Source organism: Trachypithecus francoisi, unplaced genomic scaffold (assembly GCF_009764315.1).
Source record: "Trachypithecus francoisi isolate TF-2019V2 unplaced genomic scaffold, Tfra_2.0 Lachesis_group19, whole genome shotgun sequence".
In the NCBI taxonomy this organism is placed as follows: Eukaryota; Metazoa; Chordata; class Mammalia; order Primates; family Cercopithecidae; genus Trachypithecus; species Trachypithecus francoisi.
In genome coordinates this window covers 48,188,650-48,201,882 of record NW_022681464.1, presented here as the reverse complement: position 1 = coordinate 48,201,882, position 13,233 = coordinate 48,188,650, and the positions used below count along the sequence as shown (strand labels likewise).

The window sequence follows — 13,233 nt, the reverse complement described above, 5'->3', positions numbered from 1 at the left end:
TGAGGCTAAGAGCCCTACAGGCAGGCAGAGGAAGGTGTCAGAGGGAGGAGAGGCCGGTATGGGACCTTCGCCTCGAAGAAAGCATGCAGGTAAGGCTGGAAAGTGTTGGGAGAGAGCTTTAGTTGATCTTTTTGGTTTTGGATGTTTTCTGGTGGTCCTCTATGACTTTGGAAAATGGAGAGAAGACAGAGAGGCATAGGCACTGAAGGCAGCAGCTGCAACTGAGAATCGCGACGCCTGTTGGGAGTGCTCACCTGCCCAGGCCTGGGTGAGGAGGTGCGGGGGCCTGGGTGCACACGTGTTCCTGCTCCAGAACTGACTTGGGGTCTTAGAGCAGGGCAGCAGCAGAAGCTGCACTTGGTGAGCGTGTGGGGCGCGGAAGGCCATCTGCTGAGGTTCCATGCCATGCAGAAAGTAGCCAGTGAAAGACAAGGAGGTGTCCCGGGAGTGGAAGGGCTGGGGCCTGGAGAGAGGGGAGATGGGAGGAGTTGGGGGCTACCGAGGGCACCACCCCTGGAGCTGCCAAGCGTGGCAGGAAGGGGAGAGTTGAGCCGAGAAGGGCGGCCGGGGCAGGAAGATGAACTGGAGTGGGGGCCCCAGAGGTCCTGTTTAGGGGCCTGCAGACCAGTATGCCTGGAAGATTCTGCAGGCCAATTATGAAGCCCACCAAAGTAGGCGGCCCCTTTCCAGGGCGGTCCTTCAAGCTTGGCAATTGTGTGGGAACAACCAAGGCCTGTTGGGTGTGTCCAGTTCTGCTTTTGCTGCAATTCTGAAAGTCGACCATTTAAAGACTGTTTTTTTTTTTGTTTTTTGTTTTTTGTTTTTTTTTTGAGACGGAGTCTCGCTCTGTTGCCCAGGCTGGAGTGCAGTGGCCGGATCTCAGCTCACTACAAGCTCCGCCTCCCGGGTTCATGCCATTCTCCTGCCTCAGCCTCCCGAGTAGCTGGGACTACAGGTGCCCGCCTCGTCGCCCGGCTAGTTTTTTGTATTTTTTAGTAGAGACGGGGTTTCACCGTATTAGCCAGGATGGTCTCGATCTCCTGACCTCGTGATCCGCCCGTCTCGGCCTCCCAAAGTGCTGGGATTACAGGCTTGAGCCACCGCGCCCGGCAAGACTGTTTTTTAAACATATCTTATAATGAGAAATACTTCCCTTTTGTTGTTTTGAACTCTTGACTTAGTGTAGTACAGGATCTGGAAATAAGAAACCTGAGTATCTTGGAATAGAAATATAACAGCTTGTCTGTTTTCTTCTGTTGCACAACTTAAACATGCTAGAGTTAAGTGGGTCAAAATCTACCTGGAGGTGAAAGCTGGGTGGATGTGGGTCCATTCCTCTGTGAACTGGGGATGGCAACGCAGTCTCCAAAGGGTAAAAGCAAATGGACAGACCTGGAGGGGGACCCAGCTCAGATGCGTCCACTGGGCTTTGGCTGTTTTTATGGCACATACGAAGGTCTGGGAGGAGCACAGAACCCTCCCTGAGGATGAGGTTCTGGAGGTTGTAGGGTTCTGGAGGCTCAGGTGCTGCCTTATATACTTATATGTAGTGTGAATTTTTTCAAGAAAGGTGTTGTTTTTATAATGTAAAAAAAGATTCCATATTGAGGAGAGTAAATAGATTTCACAGGTGTGCAGCCTTAGGTGTTAGTTATTAAATTAAATACATATTCATTTAATTAAAACTCAAAAATTTAAATGTTTTCCTCCTTTTATTAGAATATGCCATTCCAAAAAATCCACCATATTATTCTCTCCCCCAAGAACTCCGTCCTCAGTGCGGCTCCCGGCAGAATGAGGGTGAGGCGTTGGAACGCGTACCGTGGCATCACTGTAAAAGTTCCATGTGGCAAATATAGTTTTGAATCCGTGCTTTTCTTTCATTTTCTTAGTTATTAGCATCATTCTCCCTGATGCTTCCTCCATCACAGAAGTGGCCACTGTCTTACTGGATTAGGCTCTAATCCCCATGCCCTTGGCCAAGTCAGATTTACCCTCCGGGTTCACTGGTGCCTGTTAGGATGGTCCTGCCCTGGATCTGTGGAATGAGCAGCCGCTCCTGTTTCTCTGGCACCAACCGAAATCCTCTCTTCTGCTTGAAATTTTTGGCAGCCTTGCTGGCAGCTCAGAATGAGGCTCAGTTAGGACGGGGAGCTCACGAACCCCGGGGTGCAAGTCCTGGGCATGGTCCTAACTAGCAAGGGCTCCAGAAGGGGACACGGTGAAAGAAAAGGAAAAGAAGTTATTTTTCTGCTATTGGATGGGTGATGCACAAAATGTTTGGAAGCAGCGTTGTTGTGACATGGCCTTCTGCGTTGCTGGCGGGTGGGGTGCCCTCCCTAGGGGAGTGGCCAGCGGTGTCTGCTGGAATCCCAAACACATTCGCCCTTTGACCCAGCCGTACCCTTGAGGGGACCTGCCCTGCACCCCGTTCTCTGCGGGAGCACAGTGGAATGAGGAAAAGTCCCGATTGTAACCAGAACAGTATTGTGAAGATGAGCCTTTTAAACAAAATTCTAAAATATTAAAATCAGTATGAATACTCTGTAACTTCAGAGAATCAGGTCTAGAATAATATTAATAAGAGCGAATATCTAGTAAGGGCTGAATTCTCTGGGGGCCCAATGTGGACTTAGTTGTGCCCCACTTGGCTAGATAGACTCAGTACAGGCCACTTCTTTCTTTACGAGCCTTTTAAACATCAGCATGGCCTGTTTTTCTTAAATGGGCAGATCCTTCTATTCTCAAATTGCAAAGCAAAATGTAGATGAAATGAAAAATCCGTAAGGGGGGCAAACAGCCTTCTGGTCATACCTCTTTTATTTCATTTTCGTTTTTATTTTTATGATTATTGTTTTTATTAGAGACAGGGTCTCTCTGTGTTGCCCAGGCTGATCTTCAATTCCTGGCCTTGAGCAGTCCACCCACCTCGGCCTCCCACAGTGCTGGGATTGCAGGCGTGAGCCACCACAACCACACCTTCTATGCTGAATGCTAGCTTAGGTGGCATTTGTAAATACCATGGGTAAATTCCTTTCTCTTTCTCTCGTTCAAGGTGGATGAAGAGCTGATCATTGAAGTCACCAGTTAGTTTTCTCAAGAATGTGAATAACAATGAGATTTGCACGCGTCATGTTTTCGGAATGGCTTCGCATAATTTTCAGTGGGATTTGCACTCATCGTGTTTTCGGAACGGCTCCGCATAATTTTCAGTGAGTACTTTGGACTCTTCGTACATCGACTTTTTGCCTTAACAGCCGGGTTTGACTTAAGCCTGCGCTGGGTTTTTCTTTGATTTTGCTTGGGAATGGTTTGATAAAGGAAAATGGATGATCGTATAAAATAAAACTCAACATGGACTACATAGTAACTAGAAGTGAGCAAAATACTTCTATAGAAATAAACATCTTAAGATGACTTTTTAAAGAATTATCAAGAGTATCAAAAAATATAGCAGTACATTAGGTAATTTGGAATAGTTTTTCTATGAACCCATGATTATGTAAAATTATTGAAACCTCGAAAGAAATGTCCTATTTTTAGGCCGCATACGGTGGCTCACGCCTGTAATCCCAGCACTTTGGGAGGCTGAGGTGGGCGAATCATGAGGTCAGGAGTTCGAGACCAGCCTGACCAACATGGTGAAACCCCGTCTCTACTAAAAATACAAAAATTAGCCAGGCGTGGTGGCATGCACTGTAGTCCCAGCTACTCAGGAGGCTGAGGCAGGAGAATTGTTTGAACCCGGGAGGGGGAGGTTGCAGTGAGCCGAGATCGTGCCACTGCACTCCAGCTTGGGTAACAGAGTGAGACTCTGTCTCAAAAAAATAAATAAATAATAATTTTAAAAAATTAATTAATTAATTTTTGAAAAGAAATGTCCTGTTTGGAAACCAAATTTTCTTTTTGGAAGGCCCCCATTTTGTGTTCAGTCAAAAATTAGTTGGCAAGACAGGGACTTCTAAGCAAGTTATTTTTGTAGTTGCGCTCCGAATATCTGTGGAATGTTAGCTGACACAAAGCAGATTTTTCATGTCGGATATTGGAATAAAGAGAGTTGCTCCTTACCACAAATGTATAATGTTTCTCTACTGGCATCACGTTGTACTAAACCCACTATTGGGTTAAATATATAAACTTCGTTGTTGTCTTTATTTATAACTCAAATACTTCGAAAGGACAGCTCTAGGGAAGGTAAATTTCACAAGACTAAACCTTGGGATACCCAAGGTATTACAATACAAAGACTTACATTTAAATGGAAAAGCAAGAAGTCTGGACTGAAAGCTCTCAATATATCACCAACAGCAGCATTGTAGGTGGATCCAGGGTTTGCAGCTTTGATCTTGAGGTGAGAGGGCAGCCAGTCATGGGCAAAGCCTGCATTTGTGTTCATCGCTGCCACACTAGCCTCAGTTGGTCACTCCCAGGAGAGTGCATGGTGCTGCCTGGACCACTGTGGGCACCGAGGGCTCACTGTGCTGCCTACACCCCTGTGCAAACCTGCAGGCCGGCGCCCGGCGGCAAGCCCCTGCTCACCTACCCTGAGTGCTGTTCTGCTTGCCGACAGATTTGAGGGATATTCTGCAGACTCTGGGCTGTTGAGAAGTTTGTGATCCAATGACAGATGTCCCATTTATGGATCCAGTTGGACCTTTTTGTGGACTGGCTTTAAGGTTTCGAAACACATTAAATGCCGCCTCCCCAAAGTTGAAACGATCTTTCAGGGCTGGAAGTAGCCTTATATCCTAGCCACCCTTTCTTTGTACAGAAAGTAATCCCGGTGGCCCTGAAGCTGGCTGGTGTCCGAGTGTAAGGAGAGCCCAGGGCCTGTGTGCTTCACCTTTGACACAAGTGAGGCTCTGTGCATGTGAGGCTCTGTGGACCTGTCCAGGAGGACCTGGGTGCACGCAGGGATGGCCAGGGTGCTGTGGGATCACCATTGCTGCCAGCTAGTCTCTCAGAGTAAAATGGGAAAAAAACCAAGACTGGGATTGGAGCTGGTACTTTTGTTGTTGTTGAAGACAGGGTCTGGCTCTGTCACCTGGGTTGAAGTGCAGTGGTGCACTCATGGCTCACTGCAACTTTGACCTCCTGGGCTCAATTAGTCCTCTCACCTCAGCCTCCCAAGTAGCTGGGAAGATAGGTGTGCACCACCGTGCCAGGCTAACTTTTTTTTTTTTTTTTTTTAGAAACGGGGTCTTGCTGTGTTGCCAAGGTTGGTCTCCAACTCTTGGCCTCAAGTGATCCTCCCACCTCGGCCTCCCACAGCACTGGGACTACAGGAGTGAGCGGTGGTGCCCAGCCTGGAGCTGCTGGTTTCTGACAGGAACACACCGCTCCTGTCTCCTTTAAGATGGGCTGACAGGGAAATGGTAGCTCATGTAATTTTCTCGGCATTGGAGGCCGATGTCTGTTGTCACAGAAGTGTAGGGGATTTTGTACGTAAGTGTTCTTTGTTTTGAAGTAGTCCCAAATGTGGAGCATTGCCTAGGGTCTTCCCAAGTGAGCATTACGTGAGGGCTGCGCTCTGGCATTTCTCAGTGAAAACTGGTTCATTAAGATCATGACTGGAGTGAAGTAAGTACGTGTGGAAGTTTTGTGTCTGACTGGGGAGAGTATCACTAAAATTCGATGTTTTGTGATGTAGACTCTGTGAACAAGGACATTGTCATGAGTGTCTCCCGGTAACGCACTGCAGGCTACCGTGGCTTTTGGTTAGCATCCCTGAGTGGAAAGATCTCTGCACCACACAGATGCTCCTCCACTTCCATGGCGTCTACGCTGACAGGACCCCCCGTAAGACCCCTTGTAAGGGGGGGTGTTACTGAATACAGGTGGCTTTCATGCTGTCGTAAAGCTGACCCATTGTGAGTCGGGCTGTTGAGAGTCGGGCCTGTCTCTGCGCTGTGCTTTGTCCTCAGTTCTGGGTCCACTCTGCTGTGTGCCATTCCGAGTCCCAGAGCACTGCCACTCCTCCTCTGCTGTGTGGAGCAGCGGCTGCCTCGCTCCTTTTCTGATGGAATGCTGTAGAGCAGGGGTTCCTAACCAAGCGCGGCTACCCGTCCGTGGCCTGTTAGGAACTGGGCTGCACAGCAGGAGGTGAGCAGTGGGAGACTGAGTGAAGCTTCCTCTGTATTTGCAGCCGCTTGCATCACTGGTGCTACTGTCTGAGCTCTGCCTCCTGTCATGTCTGTGGTGCGGTGGATTCTCGTAGGAGCATGAACCCTGTCATGAACTGTGCCTGCAAGGATCTAGGCTGCATTCTCCTCATGATAATCTAATGCCTGATGATCCGTCACTGTCTCCCATCACCCCCAGGTGGGACCGTCTAGGTGCAGGGAAACAAGCTCACGTTTCCCACTGAGTCTACGTAATGGTGAGTTGTGTAATTATTTTATTATATATTATAATGTAATAACAAGGAAATAAAGTGTACAATAAATGTAATGCACTTGAGTCACCCCAAAACCATCCCCCGTCCCTGCTGTCAGTGGAAAAATTGTCTTCCACAAAACCCATCTCTGGTGCCAAAGAGGCCGAGGACCGCTGCTCTGGAGGCTCCCTCCCTGTCTTCCTCAGTCCTGCAGCCTGGCCTTTATGTGACTGTGAACGCTTTGTAATAAGAATGTCAATAGAAAGAACACCATGAGGCCAGGTGCGGTGGCTCACGCCTGTAATCCCAGCACTTTGGGAGGCTGAGGCGGGCAGATCACGAGGTCAGGAGATCGAGACCACCCTGGCTAACACGGTGAAACCCCGTCTCTACTAAAAATACAAAAAATTAGCCGGGCGAGGTGGCGGTCGCCTGTAGTCCCAGCTACTCAGGAGGCTGAGGCAGGAGAATGGCATAAACCCGGGAGGCGGAGCTTGCAGTGAGCTGAGATCCGGCCACTGCACTCCAGCCTGGGCAACAGAGCCAGACTGTATCAAAAAAAAAAAAAGAAAGAAAGAAAGACAGAGAGAGAGAGAGAGAGAGAGAGAGAGAGAGAGAGAGAGGGAGGGAGGGAGGGAGAGAGAGAGAAAGAAAAAGAAAGAAAGAAAGAAAAGAAAGAAAGAAGGAAAAGAAAGAGAAAGAAAAGAAAGAAAGAAGAAAGAAAAGAAAAGAGCGAACGAACTCCACAGTTGAGTGATTTACTTGGGCTTCTGTCTTGATCTGTTTATGCTGTTATATTATAATAAAATATCTGAGACTGGATAACTTTTAAAAAACATATATTTATTTCTCACAGTTCTGGAGGCTGGAAGACTGTGATCAGGGCCCTGCAGCTCTGAGGTCTGGGGAGGGCTGCTCTCTGCCTCCAGGATGGCCCCTTATTGCTGTGTCCTCTGTGGGGAAGGGATGCTGTGTCCTCACATGGTGGAAAGCGGACGGGAAAAAGGAGCTGCCTAGTTCCCGCCAGCCCTTTCATAAAGTAACAAATCCCATTCCTGAAGGCTCTGCCTATGTGACTTAGTCACCCCTAAAGGCCCCACCTGTTAATACTATCACTTTGCCAATCACATTTCAACACATGCATTTGGGGGCACATTTGGGCCATGGTGGCATTTGTCTTTTTGTTGCTTATAGACTGTGTTCTGAAAAAATGAAAAATGATTTTGACACAAACCAATGCTTTTGAAATATTCTAATATGTTTATCTGGAATATGCCTCTTAAAGAAAACTGAAGGGCCAGGTGTGGTGGTTCATGCCTGTAATCTGAGCACTTTGGGAGGCTGAGGCAGAGAATTGCTTGAGGTCAGTCAGGAGTTGGCCACCAGCCGAGGCAACATACCCAATCTTCAAAAAAAAAAAAAAAAAATTAGCTGGGCCTGGTGGCACACGCCTGTAGTCCCAGCTATTTGGGAGACTGAGGCAGGAAAATTGCTTGAGTCCCAGAGTTCAAGGCAGCCGTGAGCTGTGATTGCACCACTGCACTCCAGCCTGGGCAACAACAACCCTGTCTCTAAAAAACAAACAAAAAGCCTGAAATGTTTAGCTTTTCGTTGATTTTCATGATTTTTCCTGGTGACCTCAGACCTTCTCCTTTTGTCATGAGGGGAGATTTCCTGGCGTGGTGCTCCTGGGGCTTTGTGCTTCCTGTGAGGGCCTGGCTGTCTCTGGTTCTTGGTCACTAGGGATGAAGGATTTCACTGGCTCACTTGTGAGCTGTTCCCTGGAGGGCGTGGACAGGCACACGCGGCTCTGGAGGTACTTGGTGGGCAGCCTGGCCTCCAGTGGCCGGTGCCACCTCCCTTTGCTTTCTGTACCCCTAGGATTTTGCCAGACCCGCCTGGCAGCCAATGTTGGGAAGTTGGGCACAGAGCCGAGTCCTGAGGCCTGGGACACTGCCTGGTGAAGGTCACCCAGTCTGACGGGCTCCAGAGCCTCCAGGGCTTCAGCATCTCCGTGCAGGGCACCCATCATCTCCCGGCCGCCTGTCTCAGCATTCAGCCAAGGGCGAGCTCCCAGATGCCAAGAGTGTGCCCGTGGTGGGGAGCTGGGTGACCACCGTGGCCGCAGCTCCCACCCCTTCCACATGGCGCGGCAGACGATGACGCAGCCTGGGCTCAGAGGAGCTCACATCACGTACATGGCACCCTCGGCTGTTGGGGGAAGACCTTTAAAGACGAGGGGACGAGGCCTTCTTCCAGGGCACTGGGCCAGCGTCCTCAGAGGCTGGGGGCCCCTCGTGCTGGTCCTGTGCGAGGAGCTGAAAGGTCATCTAAGGCCCTCGGCCTCCTCCAGACACCAAGGGAACCGAGAGAACCACACAGAATCCTCAGCTGTGCAGACCATTGACCTTCGAGAAATTCCGATCATCTTTTTCCTGCCGGATCCTGCCTGTAGAGGGCCGGGAAAGGCTCTAGAAAAGGGACATCTTGTGATCCAGCTGTGGCTCCAGTTCCATATCTTGATCACTGCAGGGAGGGAATCCAGGGGTCCTTGCAGGCCCACAGGAGACGCACTCCGCTACTCAGACCTAGAGTCCAGATGCTTTAGGACCTGAGCAATGTTTAAGTATTTACTTAAAACAAAAGAATCGTGTTTCCCATCTGTACTTAGGTACTAACTGCTCTTTTGCACCACCGAGTACTTGCAATTATGTTCTACGGTGGGGATCTGCCACACAACAATAAAAACAGGATGCAGAACACTGGGAAAAAAAATGGAGTTGTTGAACAGTGGAGTTACTAGGACAGGACAAAGAAATTGAGTACAGGGGCCCTTCCTGGCTGTGAAGAGTTGAGAAGTGGAGAAGGAAGGCGGGAGGGGCTGAGCCGAGAGGAAGGCACCCACACTGCACCCCACCCGGGGGTCTTCCAAGGCTGGCCTCACCGATTTCCTCTGTACCTTGAGAATGAAGGCAGCTAGTGCGCAAGGGCACAATTAGCTCTTTTAACAGTAAGACCAAGGCTCTGGGGCTTTTAAGGTGACATCTGGATGCGTGGTTATCATTTACGTAGCTGGAGAGAGGAAGAAAGCCCGTGATTTTGGCCGGATGTGGTCGCCTGACCCAGCAGGTATCAGAGCTGACACAAAAATAGGGATTCATTCTCAACCATGGGCTGCTCCTCGCACCACACCCTCTAGAGTGTTCCCCAGCCCCTCAGGCAGCTATCAAGGGACAGCTGATCCCAGAATGGCTAAAGAGCAGCCCTGACCCAAAACCACACGCAGACAAAATGGAGTCGGTTCATATTTATTGGTGAGCACTAGCAGTGTACCAGGGCAAGGCCAGACAACACTTTTACTTCTAATTTTATAATTTAGCACTAAAGAACAGTAAAACCAAAGAGAAGGATAGGAGAAAATCACTGAGGAAGCGAAGAGAAGTGAGAGTTCACATAAGAGAAACCTCACATTGCATCGCACAAACGAGGCTGCGCATAAAATATGTGAGGGTGGACAGAGGTGCGGGGAAACCATTTCTATCTTAAAAGATAAGTGCATGTTTGAAAAATGGCAAGCATTCCGCTTTTTTAGGAAAAGGAATAAAATTTATTAAAAATATGACAATTATTGGCCAGGCGCGGTGTCTCAAGCCTGTAATCCCAGCACTTTGGGAGGCCGAGACGGGCAGATCACAAGGTCAGGAGATCGAGACCATCCTGGCTAACACAGTGAAACCCCGTCTCTACTAAAAAATACAAAAAACTAGCCGGGCGAGGTGGCGGGCGCCTGTAGTCCCAGCTACTCGGGAGGCTGAGGCAGGAGAATGGCATAAACCCGGGAGGCGGAGCTTGCAATGAGCTGAGATCCGGTCACTGCACTCCAGCCTGGGTGACAGATTGAGACTCCGTCTCAAAAAAAAAAAAAAAGACAATTATAAGGGACAAGTTCTGAATTAGGTATTATACAGTTTCGCCTTGTTTTCCATACAAAATATATAGTTGGAATTTTTGTGAATTACCAGCTTCAAAGGTTCCGGGCCCTCATTTCACGTTCGTCTTCGTTGGCAGTGCATTCTGTGGACGATGAACACAAATGCAGCTGTGCCTGTGCCTGGCCTGCATATGTTGAACACATTCCTGCTATGTGGGAGCTGCCTACCCAGCAGAACCTCAGAGTCTGAGTTCTCAATGTGAGCCTCATTTTATTTTATTTTAAAATGCAATTGTGAACTTTCCCCTTAAACAATTCAGAAAGCAGCAGTCTTATGTGGTCTTTTAGAAAACAAACTCAAATGGAAGAGTGTCCTGGTATATTAATGAACAAAATTTACTTCTGAATATGAGTTTGTTTTTAGTGCTTGGAACCAGCACTTGATGGAAGAGAACAGCAAAAAGGGAGCAGCAGAGAGGTGGTGTCCGAGGAGTTAAAAGTTATTTTAATCACAGCAGGCAACTTGGGAAGACTGTTTCATGGTGTCAGAAGTCTATATGACAGGAAGGGAAGAGAGTATCTCAAAGGCGGAAGAGGAAGGAGAGAAGATGTGGTAGGTGAAGTTGTAATGTGATTTAATGATGGCTGAGAACTTGTACAAAACCCAGAAAATGAAGATAAATTAGATATGAAGGAAGAAAAAGGTCAAAGATGAGATTGTAAAACTGTGAGGCAGACTTGCTGAAACTGGAGTTTGGGTCTTAACTGCCCCTCCAAATCCCTCCTCCAGTTTGTGTGAGAGTTTGTCAGGAGCCTGGTTTTTGCTCTGCCATGCCTGGCCACGCCAGGCCCTGTTTTGGTGCTGAAGTCTGGTGTTGGAAGGCTGTGGCACTCGTAGAGTAAGACCCCTGTCTCCCAACCTTCTTGGTCTCTCTGAGCTGCAATTTCCTTATCTGTAGAATGAGACAATGACAGACCTTGAATCAGTTGAGCAATTTGTTTCTCAGATTGTTCAACTGAAGAATTTGTTCCTAGATATTTGTACTAAAACATACTAAAATTAAAGTAAGAACATCATATTAGTTAACAGGAAATTGTTCTGACATATGCAGTAAAAGGGAATCGAAAGCATTCTTTCCAAATTGCACCACACATTCAGCCAAAATCCAAGTCTGCCATCTTGTGATGAACGCCTCCCATGGTCTTGCACTTTGCTTAGTGTTTGTTCCCATAGGAGTTGACATTTTGGGTGTGTATGCCAAGAGGTGACACGAAACAGAAGTTGGGATCACTGTGGCTAACCTGAGCATGTTGGAAACCAAGGAGAGGCTGATGGTAATATTGGATTTTTGTGTAAAAAGATTCCTTTCAAAGAAAGACCTGTGACAATTTGTAATTACAGCTAATGTGTTTCCACCAACAGCCATTTTGTGTTGGCATCACACCATCCGCCATCAGCATTGCTGGCAGGAGCAGTGTTCAGGAGCCACAGACAGTGGATTGCGCTGCTTCAGGAGCCTGGTGGCTGGAAGGTTTGCAGGCTGCCAGGGGCCTCAGCTGAAGACCTGGATCCACAGGACCCACAGAGGCAAATTATTCAATTGATCATACAGTGTGAGAATGAAACATTAATTCCCCTTCTCTACCTCACATGAGAAATGTGAATTGTCTTTTTTAAATTTGGGGATCTAGGTTATAGTATGTATGAGTCAATTTTTTAAACAATGACTTTTTTTTGGGCTCAAAATGTTTTGTTTTGTTTTGTGGTAGAGGTGAGGTCTTGCTATGTTGCCCAGGCTGGTCTCAAACTTCTGGACTCAAGAAATCCCCCTTCCTTGGCCTCCCAAAACACTGAGCCTACAGGTGTATTCACCTTAAAAAAATTTAAAGACCACTAGGAGGTCAGTAATCTCAAATGTTTCACTAGTTCTTCATCAAGGTAGGAATGAATCTGATTAAAACAACTTGGAAGACTGTATTCTGGAGAACCAGAGAAAACAGGAGGGAATCACCAGAAATACAAAGGAAATCTGAGTGGGGCTGGGATGAGGCTTAGCACAAGCCACTCTGCCCCTGGACACCAGGTTGTGTGGGACTGGAGGGTACTGGCTGTTTTCTATGTACCCTCCTTGTCACTTTGCTTCTCTGTGGAGCAAAATGGAGGCAGATGCAGTTGATTCTTGTGATTTGCCACCGTTAGTTCTATAAAGTCACCTAAACACTGAATTTGTGAATACAGAGCCCTTGCTTCTGGAGAAATACAGGGCTGGGTTCCCGCAAGTCTCTGGTCACAACATTTTCATCAACCAATCAGTACATAACCTTGCTTATGCGTGTTCCTGTTTAAAGACACCTTTTTGAGTAGATGTTGGTGATCCCACTAACACTGTGTCCATGGCCAGCAGCACTGGAACTCACACCTGAATAAAGCTATCTCACACGCATTTCTCTGTGAGGCACATCACAGCCTCTTGCTCTTAGAATGCTAGACAGTATGTCAGCACTGGGCTTGGGGTCATTTTAAACAGCAAAATCACTAAGAAAAAGCACAGAAGTGTGAAGAATATGGCGTTATGTGGGCCGTGAAAAGAGCACTTGTTTGTGGTATGAGCCGAAATGAAATGGCAGAGCATCACCTGTGCAACCTCAGCCGGGCCATGGCCTGTGGCTGACATGGGGGCAGCACAGTGCAGGCAGGCGGGGCACACTCGAAGATGAGCTGTTATTATCAAAGGGTGTGAAATTTCCAGACAACCACTGACTTGACGAATCCTCTTGGGCACCAGAGCATGTGCTGCGTCTGAGATGCTGGTTGGGGAGCCCAGGCAGTCGAGGGGAGAGGAGCGCTCACTGTCTTACTGGCAACAAGCTGTCTGGAGAACAACGTGTTTTTACTCTCCTTTTGCAAGCAAAACATTCCCACTAA

General features: G+C 48.0%; 1 long non-coding RNA gene across 1 annotated transcript; it reads left to right on the top strand.

The window, feature by feature from the left end:
* Nucleotides 1-2,974: 2,974 nt before the first annotated feature.
* Nucleotides 2,975-12,065, top strand: LOC117064200. Its single transcript, XR_004429319.1, has 3 exons — nucleotides 2,975-3,163; nucleotides 10,445-10,566; nucleotides 11,542-12,065. It is a non-coding gene; the product is annotated as an uncharacterized LOC117064200 (long non-coding RNA).
* Nucleotides 12,066-13,233: the final 1,168 nt, after the last annotated feature.